Source organism: Apis cerana, linkage group LG14 (assembly GCF_029169275.1).
Source record: "Apis cerana isolate GH-2021 linkage group LG14, AcerK_1.0, whole genome shotgun sequence".
NCBI classification, from domain to species: domain Eukaryota; kingdom Metazoa; phylum Arthropoda; class Insecta; order Hymenoptera; family Apidae; genus Apis; species Apis cerana.
This window is the reverse complement of record NC_083865.1, coordinates 2,098,583-2,118,856: the sequence shown is the minus strand read 5'-3', so window position 1 is coordinate 2,118,856 and position 20,274 is coordinate 2,098,583. Positions and strand designations below refer to the sequence as shown.

The 20,274-nt window shown below is 21.4% G+C and overlaps 1 protein-coding gene across 2 annotated transcripts in view; it reads left to right on the top strand.

The window, feature by feature from the left end:
- Positions 1–1,344: 1,344 nt before the first annotated feature.
- LOC108004398 (lachesin-like) overlaps positions 1,345–20,274 on the top strand; it is a 173,259-nt gene continuing 154,329 nt past the window's right edge. Inside the window, exon 1 of one of the 2 annotated variants that reach the window (XM_062084194.1) lies at positions 1,345–1,760. The gene's annotated coding sequence lies outside the window, so the exon portion shown is untranslated. Of the gene's footprint in view, positions 2,070–20,274 lie in introns of both variants that reach the window. The other variant, XM_062084193.1, reaches the window with a different exon arrangement.

The following is a 20,274-nucleotide window of genomic DNA, read 5'->3' as shown; positions in this document are numbered from 1 at the left end:
CTAAACATACCGTTCACTACTTAGTAGATTATCCATGACTTATGAGGTTCTGTTATTATCATTATAAATTTTACTAATATTATCATTAAAATAAAATTTAACAATCGTCAATTAATTTGAAACAACCTATGAAATTTTTTAAATATTCTTAAATTATGTTGAATGTTCTATTCATTATTTAAATTATTCATAACGATTCATAACGAAATTCTAATATTTTTGTTATAAATTTTATTATTCGAATTTCTTTCCTTTTTAATAATCGATAACAAAACAAAATGTAACGAATAATATTACGCTTGACAGAAAATTTTTAATCATACATAACAATATATGAAATTAATTTATTTTATGATGTATATTTTAAAAAATGCTATATTATAAATATATGATTTTAAATCAATCCGATATGAATATAAAAAAGTAAAATATATTCTTGGATATACAATTAATAATTTCAATGCCAATATGATATGGATATGTTACAAAATGTTAAAGGAGATTTTTAACTATATTTTCCTTCATATACGAAAGTTTAAAAAATTTTTTTTACATTTAGTTCATATTATATTTAATATTTTCATACATTTCATTATATTTTTCCATATTATTTTATATTTAAAAAATTACAATATTTTAACAAAATTCACGTAGAAAATTTTTATATAAAAAATATCAATTCTTCTAATATTTTTAAATTAACGTAGAAAATTTTTATGTAAAAAATATCAATTCTTCTAATATTTTTAAATTATCTTAAATGATAGTATCATAAGATATTAATAATTAGGATTTTTATGTTTACTTATTCAAAATTATTATTAAAGATATTCTTAATAATTATTTACAAATTAACGATATTTCATTGATTTTCTGATATATAATCACCGTTAAAATATATGAATAAAAATAAAACATAATTATGTAGTTTATATTTAATTTTTTCAATGAAACCTATTTATCTTCAATGTATAATTACAGGCAACATTTTTACATGCCTTAATAATCACTTTGAATATAAAAAAGTAGAAAATCTTTCATCCATAAATGGTATAAAACCACAATAAGATATTGATAATTATTAGTCTTGATTCTAAAACCGTTCATCGCCCAAAACATACAAAGTTTCAACGTTCCCATTACAAATTTTCCCAAACAATCACCTCCATCCAATAGACAAATAACAGACAAACTCAAGCGCCATCAACCTACAAAAATTCCTCGAATATTTTCAAACTATGCTAAACGCACCCCCAATTTCCCCCGTCACCGTGTCCACCGTCCCCAACGCGATCCACGATGTCTTCCTCAGACCGTGTCTCGCCCTCTTCCCATCAAACTCTCTCTCTCCCCTTTCCCATTCTTTCTCTCACCCTCCGTTAGTCCCATTCTCGCCACCGTCCCGATCCACCCCTTCCCCTCGTGCTCATGTGCTCTTCGTCGCTCCTGCGCTCGAACGAGTTTGCGCGCCTCATCCTGTACGGAAGAGGTCTCCTCGACGAAGGAGGACTGTCAGGATCCCGATCAGTTTACCGGCATCCCTCAGTCCGTGCGGTATACGTGTCCAACGCTCGATCCAGTGCACTCGATCCACGTGCGCCCACGAACTCGTGCTCTACCTCCTTTCTCTTTTTCTTCCGATCGTGATGACGGACCGATCTTCACATTCGAGGAGCAACGAGATCCACTTGAGACCCACCATTGAGATATGAGAAATTTCTTCTTCTTCTTCTTCTTTTTCTTCGGGGATAACGTGGCAGGTTTGAGACAAATTCATTCACGTAGGAAACGAAAGTCCAAATCGTCAGAGGATTCACGCGAGTTCTCTAACGTGGCATGGGAGTATTCTTGTTCATTAACACGAGTCGTTAAGAAAATATATCAGTTTTCGAGAAGGGAGAGGGATTGCTGACAGTAAGTTTCTGTGAATCGATGTATAATCGACCCGTAGAGGTCGATGGAGCCGAAGATTTATGCAAGTTGGAGCGGAACTAACGTCTAGCTGGTGATAATTCGATTGCGGTTGTGTTAATGGAAGACTGATCGGAGGAATGAGGAAACCTTTCACCGTGAGTAAAATTAACACGTGCGAAGGAGGGATTGATTGGGTTGGGAAATTTTGAAAAGAAAAAAAAAGGAGGATGTAAATGTAATATAAACGTTGTCAATACCACGTTTCATTGAAAGTTAGTTTTGTGGCATTTACTCGCCATTGAGCGTGAACGCGTGATCTTTGTTGCATTAGGGAACATTGCGGCGGATGCAATCGTATCCCTCCCTCGATCATTCTGTTTGAACGCAGTCAGCTTTTCATGTCAGCCGTTCCATCATCACAGTCGGGCCGATTTAAGTCGGATACATCAACTTCGAGACTCGATTTAGCGAAAACTTAAATGATAATTCAAAGTATACCTAACCTACCTCCTTAAAAATGTTAGAAAAAAATTTGCCTATAGAAGAAATGGATGGGGTTATTTTTTGGGATATGATTGAATTTTAAGGAAACTTTTTCCAGAAATTATTAAACTCATGTTAAAATATAAAATATTCGATTCGATTGTACACGTGTCTTTTGAAGTTATGTTTGTTGGGATTTGATATATATAAACGTTGATAGAATGTAGAATATCTTAAAGTTTATGTAAGAAAGAAAGAAACAATTTTGTAAAACAGAACATTTTTTGTAAAACATTTGTATAAGTTTAGACTTTGTTTAGTTTAAAAACAATGCAAGTGTAAAATGGTTAAGTTTTTAAAGAAATAAAAAAAATTAAAAATTAAAATCTGTTGAAAAACTTTTTATTTAGAATCTTTCAATAATGAAAACAAAAATCTCAAAGTATTGATAATATTTTATTTTATTTAATCACTAGTTTGAAAATATTATAAAGATGTCTTTGATGTCTTAATATCTTTAAAAGATTAAGATTTAATTTAATTTAAATTATTTTTTCGTAATTATTACTTAAAGAATCAAAGAAAGCCAAAATTTTTTTAACTTGTTGATTATTGCTTACTCTTCAATCATGTTTATTTTAAATAGATATTGTAATGTCAAGTATGGAACACGTGGTTAACAGATATAACTTAATATAATTCATTAAATTTTTCTTCTTAGAATTTAGATTTTTAGATAAGAACTAATAATTTTAAATTACTTTAATTAAATTTTAGAATTTTTATTTTTAGATATAGTTATTATAATATATTATATATATAAATTTGTTAAGAACAGAAAAGATAATCATTTTTAATTTATCAATTGCATTTATTTAAAACATATTTATAAATATATTTATAATGTGAAAAAAGTTATTATCTAAAAATTTTTTAATGTCAGAAAAAAATAATTTGTATTGTAAATATATAAGAAAAATATTAGAACTTCCAAATATATAATTCATTTTTGCATGAGTTAGAAAAACATCAAAATCATTATAATTTATAAGAAAAAGTATTTCATGTTATTTAAATATTTCAATTAAGAACGAGAAATTAGAATTTACTTTTTTTTAATAATATTATATGTATAATAAATAATTTATTTATAAATTGAAACATGTAGTTTATGATTTTTATTAAAAAATATATAATTGAATCGTGTTTTTTGAAACATGTAGTGGTTCATAAAAGTATTCAACAACTTTTTTATTATTTAATGAATTCTTTATTTTTAAAATTAAAATTTTGTTAATATATAAAGCTTATATATGAGGTAATTTTTTTTTATCAAAATATTTTAAGAATATAATTTTAAGAAAATAAAATCAACACTTTCAATGCGTTTTGTATTTTTTAAATATAAAATATACTTAATATTTTATACTTAATATAATATTTATAATAATGTGAAATACAGTAATATTTTAAATTATAAAATATTTAGAATTTAATTTTTTACATTGTTATAAAAAATTCTTATGTAAAATTATATTTATAAAAAAAATATTAAAAATTTGTAGAATTGATTTCTGCCCTTAAAGAAATTCCTCATTACAAAAATATTACTCCATATATACTTTATTATAATTTACATACCTATTGTCATAAAACTCAAAATTTTTTGATTAAATGAATTATTCTATAAAATAATTGAAATACTTTCATAAACTGCATATTATTATATTTTTGGAATCATATTTTTATATTGTTCAAAAATATATTAAATACACATATTTATGCAGTTATAAAAATTATAAACGTAAAAAAAACATACACAAAATAAACAAAATGCATTATAATATTTAAAAAACAAAACTTTCATTCTAACTCCTCATATTTTATTCATATAAAATTTATTTCGCCTCGCATAATGATTCATAAAATTTCCGCCATTCGAATACAATACATTTAAATAAAACGAAAAATACAAATGCTTAGCCAATAAAAAATATCTTAAACAAATATAATAATTACAGACAATTTCTATGAATTTTAACAAATCTAACAATCTCCCGATCACAATCGCATTTGTTATCTCGAAAAACACAGGGGGACCAAAACAACGAATTACTGTGGAACGCAACGTCGAATGAAACTAATTTCCATCAAGAGGCCTCTTTTCGCGATTTCTCCCCACAGACTAGTTCCGTATGTCTTCCCTTTCTCTCTCTCGCTGCAAACTTTTAAGCAATCCCTCTCTCATTCTTTTCGCGCCATGAGACTCTCGAAATCCCTCAAATTCATCCATTCGTCAATCCGTGAAAGAGCGATCGCAGGAACGTTAATGAAAGTCGGTGTCCGCGTGTGAAATTAATTTAATTAAAATCGCCGAATCGGCGCGATACTCGTCTCGCCCTGTAACAAAGTAGACTCGGAAGTTCGCCTGGATTCTCCGAATTTTCCAAGCCCGAGAGATTTTCTCGTTTCTCTGGCACACGTGTATACGCGTCTCTGGGATATAAAGTCTAATTACTGGTACTTTAGGGATTGCCATGGTATATTTTTTTATTTATTTATTGAAAGAATATATTTGTTGTTTATTATTAAATTGGGGATTTATATATAAATACATAGGAAGATTATATTATATTAAATATTGTTTAATGACGTAAATGAGAATTTTATATATTTTTCATTTGATGAAATTGAATTGTTATTTGTATGATAATCAAATATAAATAAATTTGAAAAACGAATGAAACTTTGTATTATAATATAATGTTAAAAATTGGAAAAATTATCAGCAAATTTTCTAATCTTCTGAATTTTTTTGTTTGATGAACAATTTTTTTCAATGGAGTCTTTAATTTCTGTTTTTTTTTGTCATCGCAAATAATTGATTTATCAATTACATATTTATTTTAATTATATTTATTTTAATTTATTTTAATTTAATTATAGTTTTATTGATTATATCTATTATAATCAATTGTAATCTATTTAATATTTTATAATTTCCTATTTTATATATAAGAAATCAATTGAAATAAAAATATAATATTCTTATAATATTCGAATAATCGAACATTCTGTTAATAGAAGTTCTAATAATTAATTAATATCGAATTTTTCTTTTTTTTGAATTGATGTTTTGATATTCAATAATTTTATTAATATTAGAATTACTAGAAATTTACCTAAAAATGATATATATAAGTGATTAAAGTTAAATTATTATAAAATAATTAGTTATGTATAATTATGTTTTCTAATAACATAATATTAATATTAATTTTATCAAAAGTTAACTTAGAAATATTTTGATAATAATAATTTTAATAATTACGAAAACAAAAATCAAGAACTGATCTGAATTTGATTTCATAATTCCAATGTTAATAGATGTTCTAATAATTATAAATATATTATAAAATTATACTATAATATTTATTAATAATATTGTACATTTATTTTATTTTTTAAACTTGATTTTAAAAAATTTAAATTGACAATAATTTAACAAATGTTCCTAATTGGGTCTCGTACCCTATTTCCTCTTGTTGCCTTTGTTCCCATTATTTGATTAAAAATCAAAAAGTTAAAAGTCAGAAAATAAAAGAAAAAAAAAAATAGATAAAAATTTAGAAAAGGAAAATTGTTGACCGATTTTTATAGACCCTTGCTAGCCAGAAGTGTGCATCGAAACGCGAGGAAAACAGCGGTCGCGAAGTCCTTAGGCCCCGAAATAAATGGCGGAAACGCCGCGAGAATAATTGGATTGGTACTTGTGCTCGGTGTCTTCGTTATCTTTTTTAATTGAGACACATTGTACACACAGGCACGCGTCTGTGCTTGCATTGCCACTGCTGCCCTGAAAAATATACGAGAACGAGCTTCGTAGTATCGAGGAGATGATGTGTGTGTGTGTGTGTGTGTGTGTATGTGTGCCGGATCTTTTGTGAAAATTAAAATTCGACGGAGCTGGCGCGTCTTTCGAGGCCTCTCGATCGTCTCTGTAATTTACGATAATTGAGCAATTAACAGGAGCTCTTTAATCACGGGGAATCGCGTGAAACAACAAGCGGAGAATTAATTTACACCGTGCGCGGATGCCGTGACTGCCAGATTTTTCTGCCGATTATTTTCCTTTCGTATTTTCTTGGCCAAGCGTTATATTCATCCACGTGGGCAGGAGAGAAACACGCGGAACGTGGATACGCAAAGACAAGAGGGGAAATTTTGCAGCCCCTTGCATCACGTGTTTATGCCTCGACGATTCTAAAATGTAATTCATGGCACGATGCTGCGATGGTTAGGTTAGGTTGCTCAAATTGAAGTGTATTTTAATTCTGTTTTGAATTATTGAATTGGCGAAAAACATTGTATCGATTTTTTATATGTAAAAATAAGTCAATTTATTATATATGTATATAATATTAGTTTTTAAATCATTTGAATGGAAAAATGTTGAAAAATTGTTATTTGGTTTATTAAGTATCTTTTGCTAAAAATTTAAATAAAATAGTTTATGAAAATATTCGAGTACTATTTTACAGAAAAATTTACTTAACCTAGAAATCTTGATTTTTATGAAAGAACTTTGATGATTTTAAAATGTTTATGGTAGATTATTATTTTATACAAAAGTTCATTTAATTCTTAAGAATCTTAGTTTTTATAAAAGAATTTCAACGATTCTGAAATATAATTCATAATTGCAACGATGTTGTATCGATTAAATTCTTCAAATGAAAAATGAATTTGTGTGTATAAAAATAAATCAATTTACTTATAATGTATAATCCATATATTTAAAGTTTTTTAAATTATTCGAATGTTTTATAAATAAAATTGTTATTTAATTTATTAATAAATAAAATTATTTTTGCTAAAAATTTATAATTTAAATAACAAGAGTATCTCATGATAAATATTTAAATATTACTTTATATAAAAATTTATCTAATTCGAAGATTTTAATTTTTATAAAAATTTATGTGTAAAATATGGGTTATATACATTTTAATAATTTTAATAATTTTTTATTTTTTAAGCGAAAAATCTTCTTGAGGGAGTGAAATCCACTCTAAAAGTTTTAGCATTCTTTCATGTTTTGAAAACAATTTCGCTTGAAAATAGTTTTTATGATAGGATATGATAAAGCATTAAAATTTGAGCATTTTATACATTTAAAATTTTTATTATATTTTGTAGCATTATAAAATTATTTTAACAAACAAGAAAATCTTGAAACTTTAAAAATTTATTTCATCCCTTTGAAATGATACCCCATTAAAAAAAATCATATAATCTCAATATTTTTTATAAAAATTGCAACAATAGTTTCATGACTTAAAATACATATATTTATTGATAACAAATTTATTTGCAAGTATTTAAGTTATTTGTTATTTTATCATTTATCCATAAATATATAAATATATATATAATATACATATATATATATATATAAAATAATATATATATAAAATACATATATAAATAATGTTATGATATATTGTAATTAAAAATTGGTAAATTATTTATTGAAATGTAAATTTATTCATGCATTTATATAAAAAATATAGAAAATATTTTTTTTCACAAATTGTTGCATTTTTTCATTATATTTTCTTCAAATCTACAGAATATTAATATATTCGTGGAATAGTTTTAAAAAATCGATTCTAAAAGCCAGAACAAACACAAAAGTTGATATATGAAAAGTTTGTATTAGATGAAGTAAGACAATGATAGAATATGAATGCTCTATATTTGTCAATGGCTTATCCTATCTCCGTTTTGCTTCATCCAATGCAAACTTCAATATGTTATTATTATAATTCAATAAATAAGCCTCAAAATTTTTGCATCAACTTCTGTGTTTATTTTGAATTTTAAAAGATATTTCACGAATATATTAAGACTTTACATATAATATGGACGATTGAAAATATAAATTTTCTTGTGTCACCTCTAACTGTTATAACGGATTTGATTTCTATTAAAATATTTGATAAATATAGTATATCATCCATGTAAAATGAATTTATTGTAAATAATGAAATTATTTGAAATTATTATATGAATCAAAATATATATATAAAACAAAACTAATTTGATCTGTAATCTGATTTGTAATAATTGATTTATGATATTTAGTGTTATTTGAATAAGTTAATTATTTATTAAATTAATTTATTTAATTCTCTTTTGAAATTTATCAAAAAATTGAAAATTTCGTATTTTGGATTAGTTTGTAACTTTGATTTTATGATTTATGAATAATTTTACAAGTTTGACATTTTATTTTGAAAATTTTGCATATTTTAGATAGATTAAATATTATCGAAATAAACTTTTATTTATTTTTTATTTAATTTATTTTATTGTTTTATTTTAAATGATTATTTTATTTGTATAATATTGTATTTGGATGGTGAATATTTTAATATTTGTTATTTTTCAATTGTTAGAAAGTAGGTTATCTAGAAATGAATTGCAGTTTTTGATGGTATGAGATTTAAAGTTGTATAGCTTTACTTAAAATAAACTCGTTTAATCGAAATAAAAACCTTTACAATTTATACGATTTTCTCGATGAATTATTAGATATTTTGTTCATTGCTTTAAAAATCTTACATTTCATAAATAATTATAAAAATAATTAATAATAATTATAAAAATAATAATAATAAAATAAATAAGATAATAATAAAATAATAGATATATATCATATTCGTATATATATATATGTATATATGTAGTATATATGTAGTATATATGTAGTATATATATGTAGATTAAAAAATATTAATATAAAAGAACTTTTTTAAAATATAAAGTTGATAAAATAAAAAATTAATAAAATATTAATAGTTTTAAATTATATTTATGAGATTAATATATTGTTATAGAATGTATTACAATAATATTATATATTTCTTTTTAAGTATTTAGGCATATATTATAATTATATTATTGTATTTATACATAAAATACATATGTAACTATTTATCGTTATTATTAAATTTAAAACGATAATATCAAGAAATTGATATTTTCCTGAATAAATAAATAAATAAATAATATATATCTTATTAATTCGAAAATATCTTTTCAAGCTTTTGCAATGGAATTGACTATAAAGAATTGGTATTAGATGTCAAATTATAATGAAACAAAATTTTGTAGCAAAGATTGTAGCAAATAATTAAGATAATATGGAAGAAAATTTAGTGAAAACATGGAAAATAAAATAAGAATATTATAGGAATAACTGCAAATATTATTACAGAACATCACAGATAGAAATAGTAATTTATATTCATCTACAGTAGAACTCAATTAACAAGCTTAAATGGCGGACAAACATTCTGGATAAATTGAGGTCTACCAGATAATCAGAAGAGAATAATTAGAAATCAACATTTTTTTTTGCAAATTACTTTCTTTTACAATTTATTTTTATGTTTTAAATATTTATGTAGAATTAAACTTAATATATATATCAATTAATAATATCTAATAGTAATTATCTAACAATTTTAAAAAGATGAATAATTGACAGAAATGTAATGTAGAAAATTAAAAATCTGTAAATGAAAAATTTCTATTATTAGAAATTTAATTATTTCATTCATTTATTTTCATTAAATAAATATTTATGATGTAAAAGTTTTATTTCGTGAAGATTATATGAACATTATTTCTTATCATAATTTTAATTATTTCTCATTATAATATTATGAAAATACAAAATATTTATTTTTATCTATAAAATGAAATTTATTTATTAAATTAATAATAACTGATAATAGTGAAGATGTACCATCTTAATTTGGAAGCATTTGTAATTTTCAGAAATAACAATTAGACAATTTAGTCCATAAATATTGTATTACATACAATATTACAGAATTAATTATATGTAAAGAAATTATATATTAGAAATTATATTATATAATTTAAATAATATCTCTTAATTTAAAGTTCTATTGTATTGAAATATTAAGAATATAAACATTAAATAAATATCAGATAACCGAGACTTTGAATGATTGATAATTCTGAAATCTTAGATAATTGATCAGAATAATCATGATTAGTTAAAATTTTCTTTTTAGATGAACAAAGAAATTTTATACAAAAATTGTCTTGATTTCCTTTTTTTGTTTTGAATTATTAGGATATCCCTTATATATTCTGTAAACTAGATATTTTCTAGTTATTTTATGAAGCGTAATAAGATTTATTTCTTACATATTTTATTTCTGACACAAAACTTTATATTTAAATATTTATTGGTATTTGCTAAAGAGATAGAAATAAAATTAAAAAAATTGATCTAAAATGTCTAAAAAATGTCTATAGTATGTTTATAGTATGTAGAAAATAAATATAAAGAAACAACAATTTATGCGACGCATGAAGGATGATGTTGAGAGATTAATCAAGACTCCATATATTCGTATTATTCAGAAAATAAATTATCGCTATCAAGTAAAATATGGAATAATATCAAAACAATAACAATATATAATCAATAACAATATATTATTATAACAAATGTGCAAAAATATAAATGTGCATAAAAATGAACAGATTTTACGTATCGAATTTAATTTCATGTATCAATTAAAAATTAAAAATTAAATATCAATTAAAAATTATATTTATAATTATATGTATATATATATATTAATAAAAAATAAAAGGCATTACTTTTCATGCATGAAACAAGTTGTTTATTCTTGTTATCTTCTATGACAAAATTTTGAAGTTCTAAAAATAACGAATTCAATGAAATTGTTTTGAACTGTTGTTTGATCTTTAAAAACTTGCTTTCGTAAGAAATTATTTAAAAAAATGATATTTGTTGAATAGTCAATTAAATAAGATGAATAATGTTAATAATAACACAATTTAGTTCATTTTTTAAAAATATTATGAAGTATGTTACAAAATAAAAAATAATTATAAAAAAATATATATATATAAGAAAAATTTATTCTTTTTGATTAATTATTTAAATAAATAATGCTATTTCTCATGCATTTTTTTCAATTTTTTGACAATATTTTTATAATTGGTCACGGAAATTTAAAAAACTGTGATTAATAATATCATTTATCAAATTTAAAATGATAAAAATCAATAAAATAAAAAAATAATAAAAAAATAATTATTACTGTATAATTTAATAAATTTTTTGTTTCAATACATATACAGTTTTTTCATACCTAATCTTCAACTATTTTTATTTTTAAATACAAACTGCTCAATTCATATTTGATAGCGTATTTGATAACAAAAATTTATTAACATTAAACATCATATTATTGGTTTCGATGATTTAGAATGTATGAATGTAATTGACTATGCCTATTGAATATGATCATCATTGAAGTTATATGTTGTAAATATAGACAATTACAATAGAACAATCCATTTACAATATTATGTTGCGGCAAATTCATGTAAAATTTACAAGGTATTGTCTATTATGTATATTTATAATTAATTGCGTATACAATATGTACTATTGGCTAATATAAATAAAATGAAATATTAGTTTGTCAAATATTGGTCCATAATTATAGGAATTCTATGCAAAAAAATTTATGAAAAAAAGAAAGAATATTTTTTTGATATGTAAGTTTATTAAAAAAAAATAAAAAATATTTTTCTCAATATCGAATCAAATTATCTAATTTTATTATTGTCAAATTATATTTTATATAGAAAATTGAGATGCTTATGAGATATATTGTGATCAGAGTTATAAAATTGACATATTATATCGATATATATAATATATGACATATTTATTATGCTTTATATAAACAAATGATTAAATAATTATTAATTTGATTACAGTTAATTCAATTTTACATTTTACTACTTGAAAATGTATACTATATGTATACTATTTTGCATTTATTATTGAATCATTCCAAAAATAATGATTTAAAAATCCAATTTTATACAATTGGATTCAATTATAAAGAATAATTTATTAAATTTGTAAAATAAAATCAAATTATTTTATAATTGCAATTTAACTTTCATTGAAGCATTTAATAAGTGGTATGCAAATTTGATAAAGAAATAATCATCACTTAAATTATAAAAAAAATAAAAACTGTAAAAATTACAACAATATTCAATACACAAAAACAAGGAAATTATTCTAACATTAATAATTTAATATTAACAAAATATTTCTTATTTTGTATATTATAAAATTTGATATATAAAAAATCTTTAAAAATGTAGATGTTGAAAAAATTTTTGAAAGAATTTTTACGTACATATTTTTTAGATCTATCTTAGATAAATCTTTTAAACATTGAAAAATTGATTGATTTTAAACATTTGAAAAAATTGATAATATAATGAAATAGAATCTTCAATAGATATTTTTTTCAGATTTTTCAATCAGATTTTCAATCGATCTAAAACACTAAAAAAAAAATTATAAATATAAATAATATATGAAAGTTTCTTATGAAAAATGAAATAAATGTGTTTGTTCATGAAATAATGATTAATTATTTCAGAAATATTTTAATATAACTTTTTAAAAAAAAATTCAAAAGAGTATTCTTTTGTTTAGAAATTAATTACAAAATAAAATTAAATATAATTAGATTATATTGATCTTTTTATATTATTATTTTTATGAATTAAAATTTTATTTATGATTTAATATTATTAAAATTGTCTTAATTATTAGATTAATACTATATTATACTATTAAAGTATTAAAGTAATCTTCTTCCTTCTTTTACACAAGATAAGTTGTTGTTTATGTTCAAGAATATCCTTCTTTCTGTTATTTGAACTTAAATTGTATTCGTTTATATAGAGGAGCTTATAATCTTATTCTTGTTTAAAATTAAATGTTTAAGATTATTTTTATGAAGAAATATTTATAAATACGCTGATATACTATTCAAAATTACTGATTATTATTCGAAATTTTCTAATTTTTATTTCTTTGTTTACAATCTTGATGATCCTAATATTGCATAGTATGGATTTATTTTGTTACTCGTTTTCATACGAAATAAAAAAATAAATATCATTTTATTTAAAAAATGAAAGATTACTTTTGTTTCTTGAAAAATATTGCAAATTTACATAGACCATATATTTTTTTTATTTTTTTTTACTTACATTTAAAAGAAAAACTTTGACTAGTAGAAGCTTTGACTAGTAGTAAATAAATAAACATATTTTTTTAGTGTAGTAATTTAAAAATTAATATATTGTTTTTCTGTAAAAACAAATAATTTTTCATTATTATTACTTGATAAAAAAGAATCTTTTTTATAGTCTCCAAAAAAATTTTGATTCTAAAAAGAATTAAATAATTAAATAATTAATTATTTAAATAATAATTAAGATATAATAATAATAATATAATAAGAATAATTAAATAATTATATGATAAATGACATATCACTTGAAATAATATTTTGAATAATCTTATTTCTTCATGTATTCATAGATTTATCTTTACCAATCAATTTACACATGAAAATGGAGTCGTCTTGGATTTGTTCAATGTTGCTAATCATAACCATAATATTTCTATATGCTGAAAGGTGCTCGATTATTCCCCTCGAACCATTAATTTCCTTAATTGTTAAGAAAATCGCGCCGTCTCGTATCCCATCCATCCGTTTCCGGTCGCTGGAAGAAACAACAAGAAACCGCGAAATTCGTGAGAAAACGAATTAGCTTCCATGTTCTATTTTACGTTCTTTGCGAATCGTTAGACCCGTTGTTCACCAACGTACAAATTCGCCTTATAAATCTCACGGTTGTTTCATGGTTCCTTGGATCTCGAAGAAGCTTATTAAGCTCGCGAATTTAAAATTCGGTTCGAAAGTTTTTTACAAGGCCTCGACGTATAAATCAAATGTAAATCGAGATTCATCTCTTTCCAAAAATATTTTCCATTGAGAATAATTGTTGAATAATTAAAATTTCAACAAGATTATGCACGACTCACTCTTTCCAAAAATATTTTCCATTGAGAATAATTATTGAATAATTAAAATTTCAACAAGATTATGCACGATTCACGATTCCTGAACTTGATCTAATTTCTTTAAAACTATAATTATTTTTTTTTAAAAGAGACAAATTTCTTTCCTTTTAAATTTAAATGAATAACGAAAATTTTTTAAATCAAATTTTTCATAAAATAATTTTATTTAAAAATAATTATAGCAATTGAAATTTCTGGTTTATGATATAATATTCAAATAGTGATCAGTAATTATATCAAAATAAAATTGAAATTAATTCATTTTGTTTATGAAAAATTCAATTTTCATAACATAATGTTTTTTGCTACTTTACAAATTCGATTTTAAAATTTTTCGAATAAACTATTCGCAGTATATATAAAATATATTAAATATATATAAAATTATACTATAAAATATAGCAATCAATATTAATATAAAATATTTAATATATATAAATATCAAATTGATGAATCTTATGGAAAAAGAATGTTATATTTTCATTTCTTTGTTGCACTTTATTGCCATCTCGATTTATCTAATTTCAATTAACATTTTTGTATATCAATTTCTATGTTTGTTTTTATTTCTAGAATCAACTCTCTAAAAGTATTCCAAATATATTAACATTCTATATATACATATATACCATTCGCGAATCACATATAAAAAAAATTATCGAATATAATCATATCGAATTATATCGAATTATATCGAATATAATCATATAAATCATATATACAAATGAAAGAAAGCTTATAGCAATTTACAAAACATTTAATGATTTACACAATATTCAAAATCGTAATATTTATTTTATTGTAACAGTAATGATATAATAGTATGATCATAGAAGAAAATAAAAAAGAAACATTATTATTAGAAATACATGAAACCAAAGAGTAGTTCGACTTTATAATTTCTTTATTCTGAAACACATGAATTGATCAACTACCTAGGTTGAATGCCATCAAAATAAAAAACAAAAAAAGAAAAAAAATTGAAAGGAAAGTCAATCGGTTACGATTTTAGGTCTTTGCACATGTTTGACAATTTGTGAAGCGAAACCGATCGATTATTTGCAAAGACAACGTGGTTTTCTAAAGTTTATTGTACTTGGAAAGAAAAGAAGAAAGGAAGATAAAGAAGCAAAGTTTCGCGATTCTTTAATAATGTAAAAAATTCTCGTTCAGTTGAGATTATGAAAAAAATGGCTGTTTTTATTTATTTTTGGTATAATAGTAATATATAGTTAATTTTTTTTTTCTATGTGTATGATCCATTGTTTCGAATTAACTAAGTTAAATTGCATTGCGGTTTACGGTTTTTCCGCTTGAGAAACGTGCATCGATAATTCGAATATCTATGTACTTGCCTGTACTGACAAATTGGAATAATTGTTGAGATAATTACGTAATGATAATTAATAGTTAAGATTTGTTAGATATAAACATTTGATAAATATTTATAAGAACGTGAATTATTCTCTATGATCTCAATAATTTGTTTTAATATATTGTCAAAATTATCATGTTGAATGGCATTTTAAATTAAATAGTCGTTAGAATAATCGTTATTTAGATTAGATTAAAGTTATTTATTTATTAAAATTATTAATAATCTAATTTAAGCTAAACGAAATTTTATATAAATCATGAAATCAGAAATTAAATAAATTTTTGTTTGGCATCAATTAATTTATGTTAATTTTAAGTTCACTTTAAATAAAAATTCACTTAACTATTGCCTGATTTAATTTGCATTGAATTGCATTAAACAAATTTTCTTAATTTGAAAATCGTGATTTGATCGACTATTAATTTTTTATAATGTAAACTTGATTAAAACTAATTTAATTTAAATTATTTTGAAAAAATTTTTATTTATAATTTTTTAATGAATGAAAAAGAACAGCCAAATAAAATCTCTATAACACAACTTATTTAAATATACAATTTAAATATTATGAGATAATTTAAATATACAATCTATAAATAACATAATATATTAAAACATAATCTAGAAGAATAATATTTTTTATAAATAAAAATAATAATCCATATGTAACTTATAATAACTTACAATATATAAATCATGAATATAGAATTATAATTATTATATAAAAATCTATAATAGCATATTTTGTTTTTTTTGTTTCTTATTTGTTTAAATATTTACATCATAAACAAATTCTGAAAAAAATTCATTATATTTTTTCAATGATATATTGAGATGTTTCAAATTTTTTCTTATTATTGTATATTAGATTTCAGAAGTAAAGATTTAAAAAATATACTAATTTGTTTTTATTTATATTTAGTTTTTTTATCGTTTTTTAAAACCTAAGTATACTTTATTATTCAAAGTTTATAGACTGTAATTTTACAATTAACAATTGGAATAATCAAATAATTTTATAAAAAAGTTGTCAAATGATTTAGAAACCATCTCAAATATTTTGCGTATTGAAGTAATAAATAAAGCATTTTAAAAAAATAAAATAATGGAAATTCTATAAGAATCTGATTTTAAATGTAAAATAAAATTAATTAAAAATATAATTACAATATATTCAACTTCAATAATTTGCAAAAATCATGAAACTTTTATAAAGATAAAGGAAATATATAGTAAAAAAATGAAAACTTTTAGGACAATAGTTAAATTTTTAAGATAAAATTAATTGTTAAAAAGAAAATTGTAAAAATTTTTATTTAAAGCAGTTTTATGATATAATAACGAAAATTAAATATTCTGCAATATATTTATATTGATATATTTTAACCATCGGAGGATTAAATATAATACTATGTTATAAATTCAATTTAATATATTAAATAGTGCAGCATTTCCTAACATTTTTTGAGAAAATTGAATTTCTTCTTTTTAGTTATATATTGCAACTTTCTTTATTTTTCTTTCTCTTTTTCTCATAATTATTTACATAAAAATATATTTTTAATAAAAAATATGTTAGGAAATTGAAAAATTATCATATACATACAACAAAATATAAAATATTCAATGTACATGATCATGATGAATCTTTAATATTTTTTCAATGTCCACTATTATATGTCATAAATCAATCTCATTTCGTATCTCATATAGCTGCGCTGAAATAAATAACTAAGTGTTAAAAAAACAATTTTTTATTTTTAAATTTTTTTTATAAATAATTGCAAATAAAAATAATTTCAATCACTCTCCAAAATATTAATGTTACAAAAATATTAAAATTACATATTAAAAATATAAAATAAATATAAAAAAAAATATACAAGTTAAAATCAATAATCAAAAAACTAAAGATAAATTATTAATTATATTTAGAAATTTATAATTTTAAAGAAATAATTTAATAAATTTTTTATTGGAACCTATGCGTTTATTGAAATAATGAAAAATAGTGAAATTTTATATCAAAAATTGTTTTACAATAATATTTACGTAAGAAATTCGTAATACACATTTTTCTTTAATTTTCTCATCGATCCATTATACCCAACTCGATAATCATTTGCATAAATGGGTCTTGGACAGAATAACCCGGCTAACGCTTTAATATCATTGTCAAGTTTTAATGATATGGAAATAATATTTTATTATTGTATAATGTGGAATGAACAGATTGGGCAAGAAAGTTTTCCTCTTTTCCCGTCTTAATCGATTTAATGATAAGTGGTGAACCGGTGATTAAATCACAAAATCGAGCAGTTTGTAGGACTTGAATAGATGAAAGATTTTATTCGATGTTTTATTCAATTTTGTAATTATCGAAAATTCTCTAATTTTATATTAAGATATAATTATTATGCTTTATGATAATCTTTATCCTTTATGATATGATAATTTTCATTAACGAATATAATAATAATTGTTATTTAATTCTTCGAAAAATTGAATAAAGAAAATAAGATATGTGTATAAAAGATACTAAAAATAAAAAAAGATGAAAGGAAAATTGGAAATATGAAGTTAATGTTATATTCTTATTATCAACTTAAGTTTTAATAAAAAGAATAATGATTAAAAAAAAATAAATAAATAAAATAAAAATAATAGATGAAGTAATTTAATATAACAATTTATAAATTTCAAGAATAATAAAGAAATAATATAGATATTATAAAATATAAATTTAAAAATTTATAAATCATAAAATATTATAAATATGTAGTGATTAAAGTATTATTAATATACATTTTATCATATAATATCCTCTCATCATTCTTGAAATTCTCATTGATTTTAAGAAAAGAAAATAAAGTATTTAATTTTGATCTTTTTTCAAATATTTTATATTATGTAGAAATATTTTAATAATATATTTATGGAATATCTTTGGATAATCTATTCTAGAAGTCAAAAAAAAAAAACAAAAATTGATATATAGAAACGTCAATTAAGGCTTATTTATTAAATTACAAACAATTTAAATTTACGTTACATGAAATGAAACAGAATTGTAGTAAAGTTTTTCTTTCCATCTTACGTTAATTAATACAAATTTCAATTATTTAATTTCACTTAATGCAAATAATGTAATTGCTATAAATTATTTTTAATTATTAATTAAATTTTGATAATTGTTAATTAAATCGTTATCTTTAACTTTTTTATTTTGATTTCTAAATCTTTAAAAAAAATATTTCATTTTTTTATTTCATTGATATAATTGATTTTCACAATGAATTATAATAAAATTTGATGCTGATTATTAAATTTATTTATAAAAGAATAATTAGACAGAGAAGTATTATTTATTTTAATATTACAATTAATGAAATAAACTATTCATTTATTAGATAATTTACAAAATTTAAGAATATATAATTATCGCACAATCATGATATAATTAAGAATTAATTGTAAACCAATTAAAAATTGTGTAATTAAATTTCTTATCTAACCTATCATAACTATGGAATCTGTATTTCAATATGTTATATATAAAATTTCGTTACAATTTTGTTAATATATTTTAAGTTAAAAATATTGGAAATAATTAGGGAGTTGAGAATTATAATAACGTAAATTATATATAAATTATTTTGAGAAATTTACATTTATAAATTGATATTTAAAAAAAATATATAGAGAAAAATAATCTTTTTATATTTTAAAAATTTTTTTAGTTAATATAGTATTTTTAGTTCAATATTTTTAGTTCAATATAGTATTGATTTAGAAATAAATTTTGATATCAAGTAATTTAAAATAACATGAAATTAATATGTAGTTAATATATTGTTAATAATATTTGTTATATTAATATAGTATAATATAGTTTGTTCTGAAAAGTACAATTACTTCTATTTTATTCTTACTTATTAATTTTAATATTTTTGTTTTAGTTCAAATAAATAATTACTATGCAATTACAATTAAAAATATGTTTATAAATTATATTCTAAATCCATCATGATTTCAAATTATGAATTTCTAATATTTTATACTATTCACAAAACTTTTATTCACTTTTTTATTCTTTCTTAAAATGAATTTCCATAAAATTTAATTCGATCGTATTTTCTATACTAATACTTAATTGTTATTAACATATAAATAGTATATAAAATATTAAATATTATCAATTATAAATATTATCAACCAAAATTGAATTCGTACAATAATCTAAATATTATAAATTGCTAACACGACTTCAAACTATTTACAGAATTTTATCCAAAATCAAATTTCCAATTTGATCCTTTTATATCATGATATATCCATAAATAGAGTCCATTTCCATTTTCTCGGAATTGGTCAACAAATGACGATTAAAATAATGCACTAAAAAAAATCCCATCATTTCAAAATACTCTTTTAATTTCATGAATACTGGTAC